Source organism: Sturnira hondurensis, unplaced genomic scaffold, assembly GCF_014824575.4.
Source record: "Sturnira hondurensis isolate 20B ecotype Veracruz unplaced genomic scaffold, ASM1482457v3 Scaffold0010448, whole genome shotgun sequence".
NCBI classification, from domain to species: domain Eukaryota; kingdom Metazoa; phylum Chordata; class Mammalia; order Chiroptera; family Phyllostomidae; genus Sturnira; species Sturnira hondurensis.
Window position 1 is genome coordinate 7,173,723 of NW_028083079.1, and position 25,184 is coordinate 7,198,906.

Consider the following 25,184-nt stretch of genomic DNA (forward strand, 5'->3'; position numbering starts at 1 on the left):
AGAAGGCGTTCAGTAGGGACAGGCTGACGCACGACTGAGAGAATGGATGAATGAGTGGGTTCCAGGTGCTTTACAGACCTCGTCACTAATCCTCACAGCACCTTTTCGAGGTCAGTGCTATTATGCCCCACGTTCCACATGGGGGAACTCACTCAGAAACGTTGAGTAACTTCCCTGAGGTCACACAGCCAGAGAACAGTGGCCTGGAGACTGAAACTCTAACTCCCAGTAGGAGTCACTGAGTTGTGCTGCGTGAAAGGTTCTTAGTCTTTCTCAATGTCCGGGTAAAAAGGATCCCCGAGATCCACGTCACGAGGCTCCGTGGGCTCCTTGGGGAAGGTGACATGAGGGCCGGACTGCACACCACTGGTATTTCCGACGAGGCCGGCTCTGAGTCTGTGGGTCCACATCTTCCCGGCGGCCTTGCTTCCCAGCTCAGAGACGTGAGTCCCCAGCTTCTGTTGCCACAGGTAGAAGCCAGGCCTGGAGTTTGTAAATGCCAGGTTATACATGGGCCCTGGAATCTGCGTGCTCTTTCTGCCTTGGGAGCTTGAGGCGAGCAAGGTTGTTTTGTCTCTTTCCAAGTCCATCAGGGCTTTTCTGCTCAGCTTCTCTTGGCTCCAGATGCTCTGCCGGTGCCCTGCTCTGTTTGGCCCTGACAGGAGGGGTTAGTGTAACGAGAGTGGTAAAACCCTGGTGCAAAACCCCGTCCTGTAAACAGAGGCCTGCGGGACAGGGGCCTCCATCTGAATCAAGAAACAGATGTTTCCTATTCACTGATTCTCGGGCCAGGGCTCTCCTAGGGTGCTTGTGCATGCTCATGTGTGTGCACGCCTGTGCGTGCGTCACAGTAGGTGAGAGAGTTGGACACGTGCAGAGTGCAAGGGGCCAGGATCCAGAGCCAGAGAAACCCAGTGGGGTCCCAGCCCCCGACTTCCCACCTTGTGATCTAAACAGCGCCACCCAGAGTGCGGTCTGCAGCCGGGTGCCATGTCCAGAAACTGTGTGTCCCTGGTCCCTGACAAGATAAGGAGCTTGGTCCAGAATGTAAATCACCCTCCTCATCAATCACATTGTTTAGTTCCGCTGGCAGTGTTTTAGAGTAAATCTTTCTTAACAAGGAAAGCAGCACCAGTTTGCATTCTGGCTGGAGCCTCTCGTCCAGGACTGGAAGGAGCAGTTCGTGGACTGACTGAGACTTTAAGCAGCTCTGGCCCACGGCAGTGCGCCCAGCTCTAACGCGCACGCCAGTCGCCAAGATCTTGTCACGATGCAGACCCCGAGCTGGTGCCCGAGACTCTGCATTCTCCACGGGCTTCCTGGTGGTGCCCCCGCTGCTGGTCCTCGGGGTGCACTCTCCACAGCAAGGACTGAGCAGCTTTTACTCAATAAATATTTGTTTCCTTCCCTTAATTGAAGGCAGACAGTGATTAGAGCGATAATGCACAGAAAAAATACACCGAGGACCTTTTCTGGAAAAAATACACAGCTAAATGATCTGGAAGAAGCCAGCCTAAAATGAGAAGTGGGATTTAATGTGTTCTACTTGGTTTGCTTGTCTACACCCTCTGATGGTCTATAGTAAACACATATGCAGTGTAAAAATATGCAATGGTAAATCCTACAGGGTGGAGAGAGGTGGCGCAAGGGCAGCTGCTTTTAATTATAAACCCTTTGCTTCTATTTAAGGTTATGTACATACATTACTTTGAAAAAATACAACATAAGCTTTCTGCATATACGTTCTACTTTAATACATATTAACTAATATGTATGTGGAAAATATGAGTAGAAGAGGAAGTAAAGGGGAATGGACATTATCGACTCTTAAATGAGGCAGGTGTGCTATGCCAGGTGCTCCAATCCTTACTACTGCGTACTCCCATTGTGCAGATGAGAAAGCTGAGGCCCAGAGAAATGAACTAACTTGCCCTCAGGTCTCACACTGGTAAGTGGCAGGGCTGGGATTCAAACCCAGGCCTCAAGCACCGCTGATTCTGCATTCCTGAAAAGCCCTCCTAAGCACCCCTACCAAGAACACTCTGGGGGTATGAACACCGAGGTGGAGGGCAGATATGCTCTCCCATGTAGTAGAAAATGCAGAGACAGCAAAGCCAATGACTGGGGAGTCGGGGGAGTGCGGGGAATCGGCGGAGTGAACAATAGGCAGGGATGAGCTGGGGGCAGTAGTCTGGGTTGAGAACAGGGATGTGCAAAGCAGGTGTGTGTGGCCCAGTAACAACCCCAGGTGTCTGCATCAGGACAGGCTGCAGAAGGGAAGGGGACGGGGACTGGACTCTGGAGGGGCCACCGAAGGTGCTGGGCAAAGCTGCGACCAAGCTATGTGCCCGCACCTACAACAGCCTGAGTACATTTCTGGTCTAAGGATTTCATTGTCTTTTTTTTTTCTTATACTGCCAGAAACTTTGTGGGATTTTTTTCTGTGGAGGAAGAGGGTTAGGTTTGTTTTGTTTTAGCCCTCCAATGAAATCTTGTGAGGTCAGAGCTCTGCCCACACAGAGCTCCCTCAGCCCTCAGACTCTTGGATCTTTGTGACCAGCAAAGCCATCGTCACTCCCGATGCTTTAGAATCATTTTACAGAAGGCGGGGCAGGAAAGGAGGCCCCAAGTCCCACGGCCAGTAACTAGCAGAAGTGTGACTCGACCCCAGGTCTGGGCTCGAACTGCATCCCAACCACCAGCACCAGAAAGCAAGCAAACCAAACACTGCTCAAGCCAGGGGCAGGTGACCCACAGCCCTGCGTCCTCTGCTTGGTCCTGTGGAGTGTGTCTGAGTGCGACTGAAGGCCGAGGAGGGCTGGGGGAGGGGACCCTCCGGACTGCATCCCGCTCACGGGTCTCGGGCCTCCACAGTGAGGTTGCCACCTAGTTGTAATTAATGTGCACAGGGCTTTGTACTTATTTTGCTAAAATTGTAAACATTTTTGTATGTTGCTATGCAACCTTCATAACATTATTTTAGTGGTTGCGTAATATTCCTTCAAATCTTGCCTCCCGCATCATTTCACTTCTCTGCTGAGCACTGTGTGTGGCTGGTTACGTTATTTATACTGTTATTGACAATCTTACAATAAACACTTGGTATATCACTTGGTTTTTATTTCTGATTAATTTATTCTCTTACAATAACACCCTAGGAAGCTATTTTTTAATTGTAAGGTTGGTTTAGTAATTAATTTCATGTTAAAAACATTTAAACCTTACACTATACCTAGCCCCCTCTGAAACCTCAGCTGCCGAATGTCATTTCAACTCCTTAACAGTTACAGAGTAATTACATTTATACAGTCCTAAAATTACTTTGGCCCTTGGAAGGCAGCCAGGAGGCTGATGTGACACCCCCCGCCCCCAGTTTGAAAACGAGTTCAATGCCTCTGCCTTATAGAATCCCTGAATGGACAAAGCACACAGCTGGGCAGCCCCCCCCCCCGACATGTGAGCAAGTGAAAGAGAACGCACGTCTTGTCCCCATTGAGGCCACAGCTACTGCTCGGCCCTAAACCAACAACACCATAAAATCTGACCATAGCAAGGTCATGGTGAAATTGCTATAGACTTTTAAAAAGCGATTTGGCAAAAGTTTCTTTTTTTTTCCTCCGTCTTTAAACGTATTGGGCTGGTGAAAGTTTTAAGAGACACTCCGGTGCTTCAGAACGGTTCTTCTAAAAGCCCAATGACGTACGTACTCTTGGCATTCACGGCCACCTCCTTTACAGCAGGGGCAGGGCCTGACTTGGAGCACATTTTAGATCCTTCTTTCCACTTTTCTGTTTTCCGAATAAGATCATGCATAATCATTGTGGATATTAATTAGAAAAATGTATATATTATTTTAAAAATGCCTCCAGCCGGCCTTCCCAGTAGGCTCCTGTGCTCCCCAGGGGCTGGGGCGGGGGTGGGGGGGCATCCCCTTCCTCCCCCAGGACTCAGGACCGACCGGAGCAGGCAAAGCCCAGCGCACAGGCGCCACTAAAGGCCCACATGACTCGCTCCAGCGGCTGTGATCCTTAAACAAGCTTGTGATGCTGTTCCCACTCTGCCCTTGACAGCGCGGACAAGGGAAAGACATCTGTGAACACTCTTCTCCTAGATGACGTGCGGACTCCCAGACCAAGAGGATGCGACCCAGAGGCTCTCAATGTTCAGGCTCTGCTGGAAGGCTAGGGCCCAAGCATGCGCGCCCCGGAGGCCCCAGTTCTGGAGGGCTGCAAACTTGCGCTTCCACCGTGTTCCCAGGTGGCGATGAGGCTGCCAGTCCAGGGGCCCCGCACTGAGAACTCTGTTCCCTCCTCCTCCCACTGCCAAGCCCAGGCTGTACCTAGTCCCCTCTGAAAGCTCAGCTGCCGTTTTGCTAGAAAACCTGCCCTCAAAATGCAAGGTACCTGATTTAAGCTAAAAATGTCTTCTGCGAAGACACTCTGAGAGCACTCAATCTGTTATGTTTGTTAAAGATCTTATTTATTAATTTTAGAGGGTGGAGAAGGGAGGGAGAGAAAGGGAAAGAAAGATCAATTGGCTGACTTTGTATGCGCCCCAACCAGCAACCCGGGCATGTGCCTTGACCAGAAATGGAACTGGCGACCTTTAGCTTCGTGGGATGACGCCCAACCCATGGAGCCACAGCAGTCAAGGTGCAATCAGTTATTTTTAAAAGATGAACGATGGAGCTGGAAAACATGGCATTGTTCCACCTTTGCACGGAGTCCTCTCGGTTTCTGAGGAAGGAACAGCCATGTCCTCAGTTTTTCGCAGCATCGTTGATTGACCACTAGGAGGGATCAATTCTGCTGTCCCCTCTGAGCCTCCTCTCTCTGCGCCGAGGAAGAGCGCACTGGGAAGGTTCCAGCAGGCCAGGCCACAGGGTGCCCTGTGGGCCACAGCCGGAGTTGGCATTTCATGTGGAGGAAGCCAGGAGGCCACTGGGGAGCTCTGAGGCGACCTGGACAGCTTGGCTGAGAACACATGTGAAAGGAAGCAGGGGGTGGGGTCCAAGAGGGGCCGCTGCACTAGTCTAGCAGGAGCTGACAGCAGCTTGACCAGTGTGGTGGTGGTGGACGGCTCAGGGCGACGAGATTTTGGAGGGAGCCTTCAGCTAGTGCCATGGACCCACTGGTGACCTGCGGATGGGCTGGACGTGGTGTGAGGGCGAGTCCTTAGGAAGGAGTGCCTCTGACACTGGCTGAGGGGACTGGCCTCCCTTCAGGGCCCATGGTTTTCAAATATTTGATGCATAAAATGATCTGGGGACCGTGCCAGCCACACAGGTTCCCATTCCTGTGCCCAGGAACTCTGTCCGCTGGTGACGTGGCCCCAGCAGCTGTGCCGGTAACGTCAGAGCTGAGGCCCCTGCACCTGTGGGTGATCAGGAAGCTTTGCCACACGCACTCCCACTTGGCCACCTACCCACAGGCCCCAGAGGAGGCCGTGGAGTAAAGATCTGGGAGCATGGCATTTGAGAAGCCCTGCACTAGCCTCGCTCTGCTGTGGGCCATCAAGACCCTTTGGGGCGAACAGAACAAGCCTTCTGCTCTGCAATCCACGGCCGCCCCTCTCCACCACCTCCATTGGCTTGGGTCGCCATAATATAACACTGAGGCCTGAGTGGCTTAAACAGCAGGCCTTTATTTTGCCACCCTGGAGGCTGGACACCTGAGGTCAGGGTGCGGAGGAGTTTGGTCCTGGTGTGAACTCTCTTCCTGGGTTGCAGCTGGCCGCCTTCTCTCTCTGTCCTCCTGTGGCAGAGCGAGAGAGCCAGCTCTCGGTGCCTCTTCTTACACGGACACCAGTCCCACTGGATCAGGGCCCCACCCTGTGACCTCCTCGGAGGCCAAACAGTCGCACTGCGGGTAGGGTTTCGATGTATGGATTTGGCCGGGAGACGATTCAGGCCACAGCTCCCTCATGTGCCTGGTTCTGCTGAGATGCACTCTGTACCCGGGACACGTGGCTACCATTCACCGAGTCTGAGATTCCCCGAGCCATTCAGGAGAGATATCAAGGAAGAGAGCACTCTCTTTCCCTGCTCCCCACCAGCACCCCCCGAAAAACCCCTCAGGGCTTGACCAGAGTTGGAAACACCTCTTTGGTAACACTGCTGCAGTGACCAGTCAGCAGGAAACATAATGAAAGGAAGCAATAACGGGTAATATTTATGGAGCCGCCGTCGTTAAATGCAAGGCCCTGGGCTGAGTGTGGCTATTCAACCTTATTCCACAGAAACCTCATGGAGCAGGTGTTAAACCTATTTCACATCAGAGACTCGCCGAAGTCTCGGAGCTGCTGGGTGGCAGATCCCAAGGACTGTTGTCCTAACTTCTTCGCTCCACTGCTGCTGCTATGCCGGCGTGGCAATTCCAGCCACGGAGAAGGAAGAAACGACACCCGCCTGGCGGCGCGTGAGGGATGGGCCTCATCCATCTCTGCCTTGTCAGCAACACGGCGTGGTCGGACCAGCGGTCTCTGCCCGCAGGCTGTCCCCACCTGCCTCCTATGCCTGAAGATAAGCTGCTGAGTATTTTCTGAAACTTCATTTGGGCTGACGGATGTCGCTGGAGAAAGCAGGCTTTGAAACATTCCAGTTGTAGCCAGATGCACGTCCCTCACCGAGTCGGCCACTCAGATGTCGGGATGCGGCCCCTGACGGATGACGCCCTCATTCTGTCAATCATTCGGGCGAGGCTGGGCCCATGGGCTCCTCCGGCTCTGAGTCGGCTCCTCTCCACTCCCAGGGAGGGTCCCTGCACATGGGACCTCAGGGAAGCCCTGGTGGCTGCCCTCCAACAATCCCATCATCTGGGGGCTTGAGGATGGAAACAGAGATAATACCTGAGGGTGCACAGCCCTTGCAATTTATAAAGAATATCCGTTTCCCCCTCTGGTTCTCAGAGCAATGTTCAGAGAGGAGGTTATTACTGGTATTCCCCAGTTACGGGTGAGGAACGCAGACCCCGAAAGGCTGCGCAGCCCAACTGGGCACCCCTCAGTGGATGGGGCGGCGTCTAAACGCGTGCCCATCTGCCTCTCGGACCCGCGTCCTTCTCCCTACCACACGCCCTTTTTTAACATCTGACATCTATGTGTTATTTTACAGCTAACAGAGCACGCCTGCGTGTGTGACACAATTAAATCATTGTTGACAGCCAGGTACATTACCCCAGACTGAATGGAGACGTGTCTTTTCCTCTCAGATACCCCCGAGCTTCTTGCTAGCACTTCTAGTTCAAGGTGCTGGTGTGTTGGGCTAGGACAGCCCTTTCGAGTTCCTTCTCTCTCCCCAGCCCTTAAATCTCTTTCTTGTTACTCACACAGAATAGATGTTTCTATCTCACAGTACAACCCTAAATGTGTAAGGATACAAGCCTCTGTTTGGAATCATCAGTAGGAAATAAAGTTGAATGATCTTGACTGGAATTAGCTTAGTGGCTCCTCTCCGAGCGCCGGAATGCTCCCCACAAGAGCCATCTAGAGAGTCCGTATCAGCTCCGGGTGGTTCATCACCAGGGGCTCAGCCGCTCTCCACCCCTCGGGTGCCGCGCCGCCTGGCTCCGTGTGTGCTGCCCCACGGTCCCCCCAGACAGTACGGCGGTCTCTCCAGGCCAGCGGCTAGCATCTCGAAGGGCTCTGGTCTGGGACATCAAGCCTGGGCGCTTCCCATAGGACCGCGTTTGGGTCTGTGGGACAGTGACTGGAAGTCAGACAGGCTGGGTCCCAATCCTGCTGCGGGTCAGCTGTCTAATCCTCAGCAAGTCCTCTGCCCTCCAGGCCTCTGTTTCTCCATCTGTGAAGTGGAGACGCGCTATCTGCCCCCGTGGCTTTCACAAGACACTGCCCCGAAAAGCCCAATACATGCTTGGGAGTGGCAGCAGCGACACCTCCCGTGTCCCCCACTTTGCCTGTGCACTCTCCCCTCCCTGGAGTCACAGCACTGTCCTAACATCAGTTTCATTTCTTCTTCTATTGCAGGCTGCTGACTGCTCGTCCCCACGCCAGGCTGTCCTCGGGAGGCCAGGGGCCTTTGCCTCCGCCCCAGCTCTCATGGAGTGGGCCCTCGACAAGGGTTTGTGGGATGCGTGAGCCCACTGACTGGGACTGAGGGAGGAAACCCTGTGCAGGGAGGTCAGAAGGCCTTTGGCCCTGGGCACTGGGTGGCCTTGAGCCAGTCACCTCCTACCTCCTGGCCTCAGCCTCTATAAAATGCACGGCAGGCTGGGCCATTCCGCAGGATTCCATAGTGTTGAGAGTGATGGCAGCTTCTGGATGTTTTAAAAATGGTAATAACTAAAGTCACACACCACACTTGTTAAAGACGCTCTGCCCGCCAGAACTCATACAGTGCATTTTCCCTGTGCACACTTATTTAATCCCACGGTGACCCGGGGAGGCCCGGCCCAAGGTCACACATCCCTCGCCCAAGGGCGCGCTGCTGGACAGTGGTGGTGCTGGGACGCCCACCGCTCCACATGGCCCACCTTTTGGGGGAGAAAGGGAGAGCTCGGAAACGGTAGTCGCACACGTGCTGCCATTGTGTTTTAAGCATCACAGCTGCACATCACCATCACTTTTGTCCTTGGCTAGATAGAGAAATTAACAAGGGTCAGAAGGAACCATAAGTTCACTGCAGGAAAGTCATTGCCCCTGGAAGCCTGCAGCACCCAACTAACCGACACCGTCAAACACGAGGCAGCGATTCCATCACTTCTTTAATCACGGTCGTGTCGCTGGCCCCCAGAGTGCCCCAGAGGTCCAACTCCAGTCCCATCTAGCGCCACCCCTCAACCCGCCACAGCTCAGACACCGGTTCCTGAATCATGATCTGGGCAGACAGGCGAAGGACTGGACACCACTTCCCGCAACTCCTTCGTGCTATTCCAGACATTTCTCGTGGGTTAATGGCTCCAACGGGACCTTCTGCGGCTCAACACCCACTCCTCAGCAAGTGGTCAAATCTGTGGCTCGGGAAGGACTCGGAAGATTACGCAACCCAGATCCTTACAGAATACCTGGCACTGCAGCAGGTGCATCGTGGGCATTCTCAGGCAAACCTCCGGGTGGTGGGTGCATTTATGATCCCCCCCAGCCCCACTACATGCTGTTCAATGACAGTGAAACTTTGCTTTTGTCTTGGGGTTTCTGTTTGTTGGTTGGGCCCTGAAGGCTCCTGGGGTGCAGGGAGATAAAGACATTCACCCAGAGTCCCCTAGACTGGAGGCAGTGGTGGAATTTGAACCCAGGCTCTGTGGGTCTGCCTTCCCAGCATCAGGCTTCCTCAGAGTCAGGGGAGAAACTGTAAGTCATGGGTTAGCAAACTGTTTCTAGTACGTTTGTCCAGCTCCCTATAGCTCCCCTGTGAGATCGGAGCAGAGGCTGCCCTCCCTGACACTGCAGACCACAGCCACCTAGCCCACTCTTGGGGGGGTGTGCTAGTCACCTCCCCAGGAGGCCCATTCTCACTGTGCGCTCTCTGCTTTCAAGCTGACAAGAGCAAAGCCTCCCCACTGGCCCCACTTTCCCGTATCACAAATCTAACTCTTATTCCCCACAATGGCCTCCCTCTGGGGGATTAGTAAGGCAGTAGCTAGGGTGATCCAATCTACACACACACTCCCAGACCACCCGGAAGATGGATGCAGGGGTGTGGATGGGGGGCATAGAGGGCTGTGGAACCCGGAGTGGAGAGTGTTAGAACGCAGAGGAAGAAGCCCGGAACGGCCTGCGGGAGGCAGGACGGCCACCAGAGCCCCTAAGGAAGGCAAGGCAGGGGGTCTGGCCTCAGTGCCTGATGCCCCCAGCTCAGAATCTCCATCTGCTGCAGCTGTTGTTTCCCAGTCAGTCCGGGGCAGCGAGACCACCCTGACTCACCCACCAAAGGCTGCTGCCCTGCTCCCCTGGCTTGCCCTCCAGAGAACTGGCTGGGCCTCCTGGGTTTACGGAAGACTAGAGTCAGGGGCCTGGGGTGCGGTGCCCAAGCCCCTAAAGGATGGAGCCTTGTCCTCAAGGACAGACACCTTTGAGGAGCTCTGAGGGACCAGCCTGCCACTTGGAGAGGTGACAGGAGGCAGATCAGTGTCAAAAATTAGAGAAGTGGGTTTCAACTTGACTTACATTAAGAATGTCACTTCAGAGTACAAATGAGAGAGAAGAGAAATGCTCTTTTATGCCAGAGTTTATTTTTGTCACTTTGTCAGCGAGAAATTACAGCCCTGAGGGCATTGGAGCTGCACAGAATTACCCAAAACATTAACATGCAAATTGCCTTCTTTAGTGAAGGTAATTTTATTAGTGCAGGAAAATGTTCCTTTCACTGAACTCACATTCAGGAGCAGGGCCGTCTGGGGGCCAGTGGGGGCCACCGTAGACACAGCATTAGGGGGAGTCCTGGGCTTGGTTAGATTCTATTACCTCCTCTTCTGGGGACCAAGCATGGAACACTCCACAGTGTCACAGCTGNCTGCACAGAATTACCCAAAACATTAACATGCAAATTGCCTTCTTTAGTGAAGGTAATTTTATTAGTGCAGGAAAATGTTCCTTTCACTGAACTCACATTCAGGAGCAGGGCCGTCTGGGGGCCAGTGGGGGCCACCGTAGACACAGCATTAGGGGGAGTCCTGGGCTTGGTTAGATTCTATTACCTCCTCTTCTGGGGACCGAGCATGGAACACTCCACGGTGTCACAGCTGGTTACCATGGGTGCACTGAGTGTAGAGGGCAAATAACTTGTTCAAGAACATACAGCATTAATGGCAGAAGAAGAGGAAGAGCTGAGGTCACGTGACCCGGGTCTCAGTTAACCAGGTGAGCAACAGGGAACCATTAGGGGGCCAGGAAATAGCCACTCTGAGAATAAGAAGCCCAGTAAGATCCCATCCCCCTCTCTCTCCGTTCCCTCACTCGTGCAATATGCATTCATTCAGTAAAGCTTTCACGGTACAGGTAAGGCCTGGGCCCCAGACATCAACTAGCACCAGCGTCAGGATGCTCAGCATCCACTGAGGACAAGTGTGGAGGGGATTGGACTTGCGCAAACACTTGTGAACCTGCAAGGCAGGGCCTACTGCCGGGTGCCAAGAACCAACAGAGCAAGAGGAGGGCATGGCTTACTGTCAGGAAAGCAAGGAGAGAGGCCAGGAAGCTTCACAAAGGAGGTCGCCTACGAGGGCACCGTCCAGGCAGTCAGGATGGGGAAAGGCACTGGGGGCAGGGGATATGCCTGACCAGAGGCACCCATGGAAGCATGATGACCTGGCCCAGGGGAGCCCTGTGGCTGCTACGCAGGGTGAGTGGGAGGAGACTGGGGCTTGTGGGGTGAGGCCTGGGGTTGCCGAGGATGAAGAAGAGGCTGGTCAGGCCAATCTCGAAGGCTGAAGAGCTCGGATTTTATTATGCAGGTGACAAGCAGACCCTGCAGGGCCTGTTCAGAACAGAACCACGTTCCCTGGAGACTTTAGGAGGGAGGGGGTGTCCCAGGGCCTCGAGTGCCAAAGTGACAGAAGGTTGTGTGAGGCTGCGCTTACATAAGGCCCGCTGCTTCCTTCACAGACGCAATCAGTGGGGAAGTGTGGGCAGAGACACCCACCTGCTACCACGAAGAAAGCACCCCAGTCACCTAAGGTCTCATGGAACGGTTCAGGTGCACTCCCCTTCCCCACAGGCTGCTTTCCCGTGTGCTGAGCTGGGGGGGGGCGGGGGGCGGCTGCAGCATGTGACTGCGGCAGGGCCCAGGGAGCTGCCCCCACAGCCCTGGGAGCTGTCTTTTAGGGAAGCAAAGGGGAAATACGGCTATTTCAAGTACACTCGGAGCTGTTGTGCAGATCCTGGGGGGTGTGCTCTATCTCAGGGTTTCCCTTTCAGACTTGAGGCCAGATAATTCTCTGTTTCGGGATCTGCCCCAGGCATGCCAGGCCTTTACTCACTAGATCTCCATGGTAACCTCCTTCCCCAGCTGTGACAACCTAAGATGTCTTGGATGTCACCAAATGTTCCTGAGGGTGGAATTGGGGCAAACTCAGCCCCAGCAGAGAATCACTGGTTTATCTAGACCTCAGGGAATACGTGGAGGTCAAGGACTCCTGATCACTGGAAGCCTCCCATGGCTTCCAGTGGGATGCACGCTACCTCAAGCGCATGACCCTGCCTTCTCTCCTCTCCCAGTGGCCAAGGATGGGCAGAGTGTAGGTTTCATCACAGACTTGTGTATTGACTATCAAAAAGAAGTGTGGGATGTACTTCCCAGAAAGATCTAGGAGAAAGAGCAGGGTGGGAAGGTAGAAAGCCAATGGACAGCAGGTGGTTCTCCCCTTAAGTTGCCAGGGCCTCAGAGTCCCTCATCTGCAAAGCACGGGCATTGGAACAGATGATCTCTGAGGCTTTAAACACTGGATTCCATGGCAATAAGACGAGCACACACTGGAGAACACTACCAGTGAATACTGGAGTTGGCCCCATGCGAGAGACGGTGAACTGCGGGCTATGTGAGACTCTGTCTCAGCTAAATCGACCAATTTTTTAGAATCCTCAACTGAGGGTATGCTTATTGATTTCGGAGAGAAATGAAGGGAGAGAGAAAGAGAAACATCGATGTGAGAGACAAATATCAGTTGGTTGCCTCTCATATGCACCCCAACTGGAGATCAAACCTGCAACCTAGGCATGTTGCATGTTCCTAGGCCCTGACTGGGAATCGAACCAGCACCCTTTCGGTGTCCGGGAGGGTGCTCCAGCCAACCAAGCCCAAGCTCAGGGCTTGGCCGTCTTCCCTCAGGTTCAATGACTAAGCCCATATTTCACCAGGAATTCCATGGAAAGTCTCTGAAAGGGCCTATATAGTAAACATTTCTGGGACGCCTGTGATCGGTGCAGTTTCTCAGAGGCCACTGGAATTTAAAGACGAAGAATTGCAGGTCAGAAACACTTCTGGAAGTCATGGCCCAGGGACTGAAGGGTTGCAGCGTGCTCGCTCGGCCCAGCGCCTCCCACCCACAGGGATCCGACTCCACGGCGGTGACTACAGCTGAGTGGGCTGCAGGACAAGACTCTATTTAAGGAGTTTTCAGGGAAACCCGAAGACAATAGGGAAGAAGGTGAACCCGGGAAACTGAAGGCTCTGGTGCCTACGGCTGTAGCAAACATTAGGTAGAGTCCAGCTTTGAACCCAGTTCACATAAAACCTCGCATTAAAAGCCTGATTACCTTGATTTCTAGTTAGTACCAGATACATCATGTCCAGCTTTCGACAAAAAAATCACAAGGCCTGCTAAAAGGCAAGAATAAAGGTGGTCTGAACAGAAAAAGGAAGCATCAGAATTGGGCTCAGATGGGACACCGATGTTGGAATATTATCTGGTGGGGAATTCAAAATAAAGATAATTAAAATGATAAGAGCTGTAATGGAGAAAGTAGGCACTATTCAAGAACCAATGGGCAATGTAAGGAAAGAGACGGAAACGCTAAGAAGAATCCAAAGCAAATGCTGGGAGTAAAAACCCTGCAACAACAATGAAGAATGACCTCAAAGGACTTGTCAGTAGGTTGGACGCGGCCAAAGGCAGAACCAGTCAGCCTGATGCCAATAGAAACACCGCAAACTGAACTGCAAAGAGAAAAAAGACTGCAAAAAAGGGAGAATGCCCGGGGCAGCAGGACAGTTATAAAAGGTGGGAAGACCAGAAGGAGAAGACAGGGGAAGTTTCCAAATTAACGACAGACCCCAGAGGAGGAATAAATTAGGGCAAAATAACATCTTTTCATTTTTCTTATTCTTAGTTGATTCAATAGGTTACTGTTTAAAGTAGTAAGAGCAACGATGTATTGGGTGATGATGTCTCAGGCACGAGTGACAGCAATGGAAGCAGGAACGAATGGGAAGAGTCTGTCACAAGGTCCCGGGGCCATCTGTGAAATGGCACAGTGTTATTTGAAAACGAACGTATTAGATGGAAAAGTGCATTGTAAACTCTAGGACAACAGCTGCATTTAAAAATATACATAACTGATATGGTAAAAGACAAGAAAAATGGAATCATACAGAATGCTCAGTTAAAACCAGAGATGGCAGAAAAGAAGGGAAGATGAAAAAAAAACCCCAATGGGCAAGTACAACAAATGGGAAGCAGTTGTAAACATGGTAGATATTAACCCAACTATATCATTAACTACTTTAAATGTGAACGGTTTAAATATATCGATTAAAAGAAACTGGTTTTCCCCCATTGGAGTGGATAAAAAAACTAAGCCCAACTCTATGTTGTTTATAAGAAACCTACTTTAAACAGACATGGAATTAAAAAGTAAAGAGATGGAGAAAGGCCATGCTAACTTCAGCCAAAAAGAAAGTTGGGGTTGCTCTATTCATTTCAGGCAAAGCAGACTTCAGAACAAGGAAAATCATGAGGGATCAAAGTGGGCACCACAGAATGACAAAGGGTCAATTCTCTGAGAAGAGGTAACGATTTTCTTAACAGGTATACAGCTGAAAACAGAGTGCCAGACAGAATATGCGAGGTAAAGCTCACAGAACTGCACGGGAAAGCAGACAAACCCACTCCTGGAGATTTCAACTCCCTGCTCTCAGGAACCCACAGACCTGGCAGGCAGGGAATCAGTTTGGGGACAGTCGAACTGAATGACACCATCAATCAACTGGATCTCACTGACATGTGTAAAACACGTCGTCCAAAGAGAGCGGAACACACGTTCTCTTCAGTCCACATGGAACCGTCACAAGACAGACTACCTTCTGGGCCATAAAACACACCTTAACAATGTAACAGAATGCGGTTCATTGAAAGCATGTTCTTGGACCACAGTGCAGTTAAGACCAGAGCTTAACTGACAGGGAGCTGGAAAGTCCCCAGCTACCTGGAGATGAAACAGCACATGTCTAAACAACATACGGGGCAAAGAATAAGTCTCAAGAGAAATTTTAAAATACTTGTAACTAAATAAACCTGAAAACAGAACTTAGTGAACTTTGTGGCATGCAGTGAAAGCCGTGCTTAGAGGGAAATTTCTAGCATTGAATGGCCATATTAGACAAGATAGAGGATCTAAAATCAATCAGCTGAGCTTCCACCTTGGGGAACTAGACAAAGAAGAGCAAATTAAATCCAAAGCATGCAAAAAAAGGAAATAATAAAAATTAGAGCACCAATCAATAACATTAAAATAGGAACTCAACAGAGAAAATTAATTAAACCAAGAGGTAAGTGTATGAAAAGATCAATAAAGTTGGTAAATCCCTAGCCAGGCTAACCAAGAAATAAAGACAGAAGAGTGCTAGATGACTAATTTGTAACTTAATAATAGCAGAAATAAAAGAGAGATCATCACTACTGATCCTATGGACGCTAAAAGGATATTAAAGGAATACTATGAATAGCTCTATGTCCACAAATTTGGTAACTTAGATGAAATGGACCAATTTTTTGAGAGATGCAATTTACTGAAACACACAAGGAGAAATCGATAATATGAACAGGCTTATGTATATATTAAAGAAACTGAATTTACAATTAATAACCTTCTAAAAAAGAAAGCATTAGGCCCTGATAGTTTCACTGATAAATTCTACCGAACATTTAAGAAAAAAATGATAGAGATTCTTTACAACCTCTTCCAGACAAAGCAGAGGGGAGCACATCCTACTTCATATCACGAGGTCAGCATTACCCTAATTCCAAAGCCAGATCATGGCATTTCTAGAAAGGAAAACTACAGACCAATCTCTCTCATAAACATAGATGTGAAAACACTCAACAAAATGTTAGCAAATCGGATCCCATGATGTATAAGAAGAATTCTGCACTGTGACCAGGGGGATTTACTGTAGGTATGGTGAGGCTGCTTCGATGTTCAAAAATCAAACCATGAAATCTTTCACAACAGGCTGAAGAAGAACAATCGTATGGCCACATCCACAGATAAAGGAAAAAAGCATTTGACAAAATCCAACACCCACTCACAACAACACAACCACTATCTCCCAGCAAACCAGGAATAGAGGGCACTCCTCTGCTCAATAAGGAACGTTCATGACACACCACACACCTGTTAGACTGGCCAAGTCAAAGCACTGACAATACTAAGTGCTGACAGCGCGTGGGACAACAGGAAGTCTCACTGATTGCTGATGGGAATCTGGTATGGTAAGGCTGCTTTGAAGACTAGCAATTTCTCAAAACACAGTTTAAAAAAAAATCTAAACACAGTTTTAAAAAAAATTCTCACCTGAGGACATGTTTATTGATTTTAGGGACTGGGACATGGAGGTGGGGCAGGAGTGGGTGGGGAGAGAGAGAAAGAGAGAAACAGCAATCAGTTGCTTCCCAGATACACCCAACTGGGGATTAAACCTGCAACCTTTCGGTGTATGGGTTGACGCTCCAACTGAGCCACCTGGCCAGGGCTAAACACAGTTTTTACATACAATCCAGCAATCATGTTTCTAGGCATTTGCCCACTTGTGTTGGAAACTTATGTTCGCAAAACCCCTGCAAACTATTGTGTACAGCAGCTCTATTCACACTCACCAAAATTCAGAAGCAAACAAGGTGTCCTTCAGCAGGTGAATGGATTAACAAACGGGCACATCCATCCAAAGGACTATTCAGGGACACGAGACACCTGCCCAACCCTTAGGGAAGCCTCAACCACTCAACTGGACTCTTGGGCCAGGGGACATTTGGGATTGGCATGGTCCTTCCATCTTCAGGAGCTTGTGACCGTTGTCACTTCCCATGGCAGCACAGGCCCGAGGTTTAGGACTGGGCTCCTGCTCTGCCCCCGACTCCCTCTTTATCCCTCTGAGACCTGGTTTCCTCCTCCTGACACAGAGTCTTGGGAATAAGACCGAGCTCACCAGGGTATGAACAAGTGGACTGGAAAACTGTTGTGTAACCTGTAAACCACACACACACACACACACACACACCCGTGCGCGCGCGTTAGGAATGACGATGGTGGTTAAAGCAAAGAAGAAAAGAGCTCCTGTTCACTTCCTTACTAAATCCTCACGAGGCAAGGTGGGTGTCTCCTGCCTGCCCTGCTTTAAGAGAAGCTGCAGCTCCCAGAGCTGAAGTGTCCCCTCTCGGATCTCCCAAAGGAAGTGCAGGGGCTTGAACCTGCCTGTCTTCCTCTGCTGCTCATGTTTTCCCCATAACGCTCCACGCTGCTGCCACTTCTGCGAGGTCTGGGGAGGGCGGGCAACAAGTGGGAGAAAAGGGGACGGCTGCATAAAAACCATCTTGTTTTCCTTTTGTCAGCCAGACAACGGGCGGGGATCCTGGTGCCTGGATCCCGGAGCTGACTGACGGAGAGGATGACGAAGGACAGGCGCTGGCCTGACGAAGGGGCTGGGGTGGGAACACAGGGCTCCCAGCAACCCCTCAGCAAGAGGATGTGTAATCACAGAAAGCACCGCCTGCCCGTGACACCCCAAAGAGAAGTGTCTGTGCGAGGGAGAGGGAACTGGAGTTTCTGTTGGCTCACTTGCTTTTATTAAAAATAATTCTGACTCCGACTGTTTCGTAAGTGTGTAAGGCACGCATCCAGAGAGGCCCATCTGACTCCAAGATGATTTCAGGGCTGGAGAACGTCACTTGTGCCAGACACGTCGTGCGAGGTGCTGTGTGCAACCTGCCTTGTTATCTGCGGCCCCCGTGTTTCAGAGGGAGGGGGCTGTCCATGTGTATGTATAATCGAGGCTATGTTAAACATTCCAAGTAAAAATAAGTACCTTGTTAACCAAATACATTTCAGTGGGGCTCATTCCAGCTGATGAAAATTTAGGAGGCAGGGTCGGATCTGGAGTCCACCGAGGAAAGTTTGGGGGAGACAGTAATATGACTCAGACACCCACAGGATCAGCTGATTATCAGGGCCTTGGGTTTGCCGCATTCCTACTGTGTGCCAAGCACAGTGCCAGGCTTCCGTAAGGCAGGAATAGCTCTGCCTCAGAGTCCAGCTTAGCAGGCAGATACCATACTCCCATTCTGGCACCTAATGAACACACTTGCTGTGTGGTCAAGGAGGAAGGCTGGGTGCTGTTGGAGTGCACAGGAAGGCAGACCTGGCCCAGCCTAAGGTCTGAGGAAGGCTTCTGGAGGAGATGGCCTGGGCAATGCGTGCAGGGGGAGGGGGTTTTCTGCACAGCCCAGTGACCTGGGTGGAGAACCTCCACGGTGGCCGGCTGCCTGGCTGGAGCGAGTGTGTTGGGGGATAGTGATGGGCGGGGCATCTGCAAGGCCCCACTCATTCAGGTGCTCTCCCTGAGTTGGAGTCGTGAGGCCAGTGACTGGCAGGCTGCTGAGAGCTGAGAGGTGATGCCAAGGGAGGCGGCAGGCAGCCACGGCCGTTCCAGAGCAGCTAGCCCACGCTCACCAGTGTGGCAGCAGACACACAGAGGAATGGTGAGGGCCAGTCACCCAGGGACCACCTCAGGGCAGGCGTAAGAGAGACTGATCCTGGCTATTCAGACCCACAGCCCCGAGGCCCCCGTGCTGGTGCCTTTCCTACTGCCATCCCCACCTGGTGGGGCCCTCTGAGGACCTGGGGGTTACTTTTCCCAACCCAACCCAAATAGTGCGGTGTAAGATGGAGGGGCAGACAGGCACCGGGCTGTGCTCGGCAACAGTGCAGGCCAAGGCGGGCAAGGGCAGTCTTGGGAAACAGGAGAGGAGGCCCAGCACCGTTGGGTGCCCCCTTCCGCTCCCCCACTGTGAGTGCCCTGAGGCAGACACTCCTTCTCTGTTCCCCGCACCTCCGAGCCCCGGCGTGAGTAGGTGTGAGGACACATGTCCTGAGACGGGGGCGCCGTGAGAGTGACATGACAACAGTAGTGGTCCCGCCTCCTGGGCATCCTACAGCGAACCGCACTCAGAGTGCCTCCCACGCTTGTTCCGCTTTATCTGTGGCAGTGGCTTTGTGAGGTGGCATCACTGTCTCCACTTGACAGAGTGTGAGCATGAGGTGCAGAGGCAGGTACATAACTTGCAGAGGCTACACAGCTGGCGAGTCAGCGAGCCCAGATTTGGGGGCAGGTTTTGGTTACACTGCCAGTCAAAGCAAGGCAGCCCTGGGAGGGAGGCGGCGAGGCAGCCCCGGGAAGGAGGCGGCAAGGCTCAGGTGTTCCCCAAGCAGTGGAAGAAATATTTCTTATTTTGGTTAAAGCATCTGTAGCATACGTCAGACATTAACCCATGCTACCCCTAGACTTCCCTCTGTAAACAAGGGATGTGTGTGTGTGCGTGCGCATGTGCTCACGTGTGCTGCACACACACCTGTGTGGTGTGCCCATGCTTGCCCCGGTGGAGAAGGAGGGGACGTGGGAAAAACTCTCCTGTCCATTTTCTCTTGCTTGGCCACCTGGGAGGGACCGTTTCCCTTGCTCCCTGGGAGGGACCGTTAGCTGATATCTCAAAACAGCAACATGTCCGGCTGCAAAGTGAACAAAGCTGTTCGGGGTCAGAAGCCCTGAGACACGGGTCGTGTGAAGAATGGATGAGATGCCCAGGTGCTGGGCTCAAGTGTCCCCTTGGCTAGTGAGGTGTTTGCCTCTCAGAGATGACACCAGCAATACCTCCTTTAAAGTGTATGGCCCACTCTTGATTCTGCCCTGGTCTCTCACGACAGAGAAATGAAATTCTGCCCCGGGAAGAGTTGAGAGCAGTCTCTCAGTGAGGAGGAGGAGGGGCTTGTGAGTGCAGTTTACATGAAATAACTTCACCTGCACTGACAAATTTGTTTCTTCATCTGGCGCTGGGCAACGAGAGGGCTACCACACCCCTGCTTTGCAGATAACACCCTCATTTGGATTCCTGTGCTCTCCCAGAAATTCTAACATTAGAAACTGAAGTCTTACTTTTTTCAATGACAATTACATTGGCCTGATGGAGACTGAGATTGCATATTACTAAATTCCACCAAGTTCCCGAATAGTCATTGGCATTCTAACAGAGAAGAAGATGAGCCTATTTAGGGACCGATGAGCACAGGATGCAGAGGAGAGTTCCTTGGGTGGGGAGAGGTGGGGAATGGGCTGGTGTTGAGAAGAGCCACATGTTACATGTGGGTTATTGGCAAGTCCGTGTTTTTGTCTTGAGTGGTGAGTTAATGAATGCTTATGCCATTATTAAAAACAATTACCGGAGACACTTGGAAGATGGAGGCATAGGTAGATACACTTTGCCTCCTTGCACAACCAAAAGAAGGACAACAATAAATTTAAAAACAAAAAACAACCAGAAGTGCCATAAAACCAAACTGTATGGAAGCCCAACAACAAGCAGCTAAAGAAGAAACATCCACCCAGACTTGTGGAGGGGTGGAGACAGGAAGTCTGGACAGAGAGGACGTGAGGCAAGGTGGCAGGTGACCGACCAGGGCAAGTGAGGCAGCAGCTTCTGGACTGGGCTGTCCCACATTCGCGTGCAGATAAACCGGGAGGAACAATTGGGGAGTGAGATGCACCACGAAAACCAGGGTTCCAGCACCAGGAAACAAAGCCTCCAAACCTCTGGCTGCCAAAATCTGGGGGTGTTGCAGCGGTGGGAGAAACTCCCAGTCCCACAGGAGAGTCTGTTGGAGAGACCCACAGGATTGTAGAACACACACAAACCCACCCACCCAGGAATCAGCACCAGAAGGGCCCAATTCACTTGTGGGTAGTGGGGGAAGGGGCTGAAAGCTGGGCAAGAGCCAAGCAAGTGAAATTGTTCCCTCCCTGACCCCTCCCCCACATATAGCACGACAATGCAGCAATGTGGGTTGCCCCACCATGGCGAATACCTAAGGCTCCACCCCTTAATAGTAACAGGCGTGCTGAGACAAAGAAATATAGCCCAAAGGAAAGAACATATCAAAATTCAAAAAAGGACCTAAGCAATGAGGAGGTAGTTGACCTATCACGTGCAGAGTTCAAAACACTGGTAACCAGGATACTCGCAGAAATGGTTGAGTATGGTAGCAAAATAGAGGAAAAAGTGAAGGCTATGAAAAGTGAAATAAAGAAAAATGTATAGAAACTAACAGTAAAGGGAAGGAAATCAGGATTCAATCAACAATTTGGATGAGAAGGAAGAAATAAACATTTAACTGGAAGAGAATGAAAAAATAAAAATTCAAAGAAAAAATGAGGAGAAGCTTAACAACCTCTGGGACAATTTTAAATGTTTTAACACCCAAATCATAAGGGTACCAGAAGGAAAAGAGGAAGAGCAGGAAATTGAAAACTTACTTGAAAAAGTAATGAAGGAAAACTTGCCCAGTCTGGAGAAGGAGATAGACAGGCAAGACTAGGAAGCTCAGAGAACCTCATACAAGTTGGACTCATGGAGGAACATACCAAGGCACATCATCATTACATTACCCAAGACAAAAAATAAGGAGAGAATCTTAAAAGCAGAAAGAGAAAAGGAGACAGTTACCTACAAAGCAGTTCTCATAAGACTATCATATCACCTCATTTCTCCAAAGAAACCTTACAGGCAAGAATGGGCTGGAAAGAAATATTCAAAGGCATGAAAGGCAAGGACCTACATTCAAAATAACTCTACCCAGCCAAGTTATCTTTTAGAATGGAAGGGCACATAAAATGCTTTCCAGATAAGGTAAAGTTAAAGGAGTTCATCATCACCAAGCCCCCTTATTATATGAAATAATGTTAAAGGGACTTATCTAAGAAAAAGATGATAAAAATATGAACAGTAAAATGACAACAAACTCACAACCATCAACAACCAAACCTAAACAAACAAACAAAAAAACCCCAAACTAAGTAAACAACTAGAATAGGAAGGGAATCACAGAAATGGAGATCACGTGGAGGGGCAGAGGGTGAATGAGGGAAAAGGTATAGGGAATAAGAGGCATAAATGGTAGGTATAAAATAGACAGGGGGAGGTTAGGAATAGTATAGGAAATGGAGAAGCCAAAGAACTCATATGTATGACCCACGGACGTGAATTAAGATGGAGGAGATGAGGGAGGAAGGGGGGTGCAAAGTGGAGGAGGACGTGGGAGAAAAAAATGGAACAAATGTAATAGCATGATCAATAAAATATACTTGAAAAGAGAACTAATTCTCAAACAGCTAACTAAGTAAAAGTAGGCCAGGCTTGGGCCAGGATGAAAGTGTCTCATGAACCAAGGATTATGATTAATCCAATCTTAGGCACCTGGTCCAATCTTAAAAAAACAATAGAAAACAAGCCTATTCAAAAGGATGGTCTGAGATTTAGGTTTTAAAACATGCATGCTTATTCTTATTAATTTCCCCCCTCGCTATTTTCCCCCCTTCTTTTTAATCATCATTTTTCTTCTCCATTTCAAGAGTAGGCTCAAAACAGTCTGAAGCCTTTGGAATCTGCTTAACCCCCTTAGTGGGCACCGAAGTCTCATCAGGACTGACCTGGGCTGGCTCCTGTGAAGGGGATGGAGCATGAGCGTGGGCACTTGGATCCAGCTGCTGAGGGTGCTGGGTGCTGACCTTATGCAGATAGGCTGGCCTTTCACTCTGGACAGTGAGGAGAGGAAAGGGCAACCCTGCCAACCAGACCGCTGCTGCCCTGAGCCAAGGTTCTCACACTCCAAACTGCCTGCTTTGGGGCTGGGGGCTTTTTAAATGTTGGGGTTCGTCTGCTCATCAGACATTTACTGGGCACTGTAGGAGCTCCTCTGCATGCTCTGGGCCCCCAGGGCTACAAGGCACACAGTGCCTGTTCTGGTTCGCACACCACACTGTATTTGGGGAGTGCTGGCATTCCCCAAAGGCTGGGAGCTGGGTAGTCATCTGACTCCGGGACCAGTTAGAAGACAAAGAAACTGAGAGCCTAAGCGCTTTACATGTGTTCTGCCTCCTAACCTTCACAGAACTTTCCCTTGTTGTTTCCCCCACAGAGCTCTGAGCCTGATTCCATGCTATTACATTTGACTGTGCATCGTTTGCATTTGCAAGGCTACAGACTTCGGGTATGATGCAAAGGCAATGGGCAGACTGCTCTTGGTTCTAATCCCAGGGTCCCCATTGGAATACTTGCCACATCAATTTACAGTCACCTCTTTAAGTCTCAGGTTCCTCATCTGTCAACAGGGAATAAGAGCCCTTATCTTGCAGGGCGGTGTGAGATTAAAGGAGATAATTCTTAACAAGCATTTTTTAGTTCTGACATATAGTAAATGTCACACAGTAAATGGTCTCTTATTGTTATTTTCTTGAAAGTGGGATCTGTAAATATAAATTCACTCTTTATATTTCCATAGGGCCCAATACCTGTGAACATTCAGTACCTCTTTGTGAATGAATGAGTGAGTGAGTGAATGAGTGTGTGAGCCCTCTGAGAATGAATGAGTGTGTGAGTGTGTGAGCCCTTTGAGAACGAGATCCCACGTCCTACTGCCCTTCTGACTTCCTTCTTGTCAGCCCCACAGCAGCTCTGGGACGTGGTACCTACCCCTTTGGCCAGGAGTTATCTGAGAAGCCCTGAGTTCGGCACCGTGGGGGGAAGGAAGGGCCCTCTCGTCTCCTTGCTGCCACTTGCCAAAAGGAGAACCACCAATCAGCCACAGATGTCTTCTTTGGCCATCCAGTAGTTTCCTGAATGGTCCTAAGAACGTGAAAGGCTTCAGAAGCTCCTTCTCTTTGAGAATCAAGGCATCCCAAGGTGAGGACAGGGCCCTGGCTGGCATCAGCCGTGAGATGGCAGTGTCCTGAGATCACCAGCACAGCCCGCACTAGCTCCGCCCCAGGCCCTGGGGGCTCCTTACAGGGGTATAAGTGCAAGGGGGCAGGAAGGGGAGACAGGTACCTGGACTCCACACCACCTCCCACTTCCGTTCTTTCCCCCATAGGTCTTGTGTTCTGGGAGTTGACCTTTCAACTCCCTGCCTTACAACTCCTACCCCTCCTCTGTCAATCAAATAACAGCACTGCTGGACCCTGGATTGGGGACATGTCGTGGGCCAGGAGGGCCAGAAGGCAGGAGGCTTGCGTTCAAATGTGACTTCTGCTACTCAGTGGCTATGGGACAAGTCCCTTTGGTTCCTGGAGCCTTAGGATCCTCATCTATAAAATGGGATACAATCACCCGCCTTGAAGGTTGGTGTGAGAATTAGCAGCAACTGTGCACCTAGGAGATGGTCTCAAAACCATAGTTATCACCATTCTTATTCCGCACACTCAGGCAGAGGCGGGGAAAGGCCTGGAAGACCTCAGCCCAGGATCTGTTTGTCAGAATGGGCTAAAAATAAGTATTTTTCTCATCTCCTTGGCTTGGTCAGCAGACCCCAGAAAGCTGGCAGACACCAGAAAACCTCACCAAGCCTGTGTTGCCGACAGCCCCCACGGGTTCCGCTTATAGGGAGCAATTTAAGAGGCAAACAAAACAGGAAAAGCTACTCACAATTAACAATGGGCCAGATGGTAATGCTAGTTTGAAGCAATAAAACATGATAAATAGCTTCCTGCTGCTACTCCTGATCAATTTCAATATTTAATAATTCCACTGGCACCCCACCCCCTCATCGGGCCCCTTCCATAGGATCCCGCCATGGCTCCCCACACTCAGCTCACAGAGCACACACTTCACTTTCTGAAGGCATCAGCAGAAAGCTCTGCTCGACTGTTGAACATTGTCACACGAGCGCTCTTGGCCCTCGCAATGATAATTAACCTGCCTGCCTCTCCTGAAGACACTCCATCTCCAGTCTCGCCTGATTGCCAGGGAAGGCTGTGAGGGAGCGACCACTGTGAAGACACCTCAGAACACCCACCTGTGTATTCAACGAGTGCTGGTATTTCCCAAGGCTGGGAGCTGGGTGGTCATCTGACTCCGGGACCAATTTGTAGGACAAAGCAACCAAGAGCCTTACCCACCATCCCTGCCTCTGAGCCTCAGTCTCCCTCTCTGTACAATGGAGATAATCGTGCCTGCCTCTAGGAGGATGCTAGCCAGCGCTGTGCACAGGGCCCCACAGAGGGCTTGGCATGGAGATGTGCAACAGTGGGTAGCCGGGGGCATCGTTATCACTGCGCAGCCTATCAGCAAAGGAAGCCTGGGAACGGAGCCTGTGGGGAGGGCCTGCCGGTCCCTGTGGTCAGGAGACTGCAGCCCAGGGCAGACCGCAGGTGTGTGCAGGCTCTGCTGTCAGCAGTTGGTCGGACGGGCCTACCC

General features: G+C 50.8%; 1 protein-coding gene across 1 annotated transcript in view; it reads right to left on the reverse strand.

Moving 5' to 3' along the window:
- Positions 1–25,184, reverse strand: part of TTLL11 (tubulin tyrosine ligase like 11) — a 193,782-nt gene that overhangs the window by 4,469 nt on the left and 164,129 nt on the right. The gene's annotated exons all lie outside the window — the stretch shown is intronic.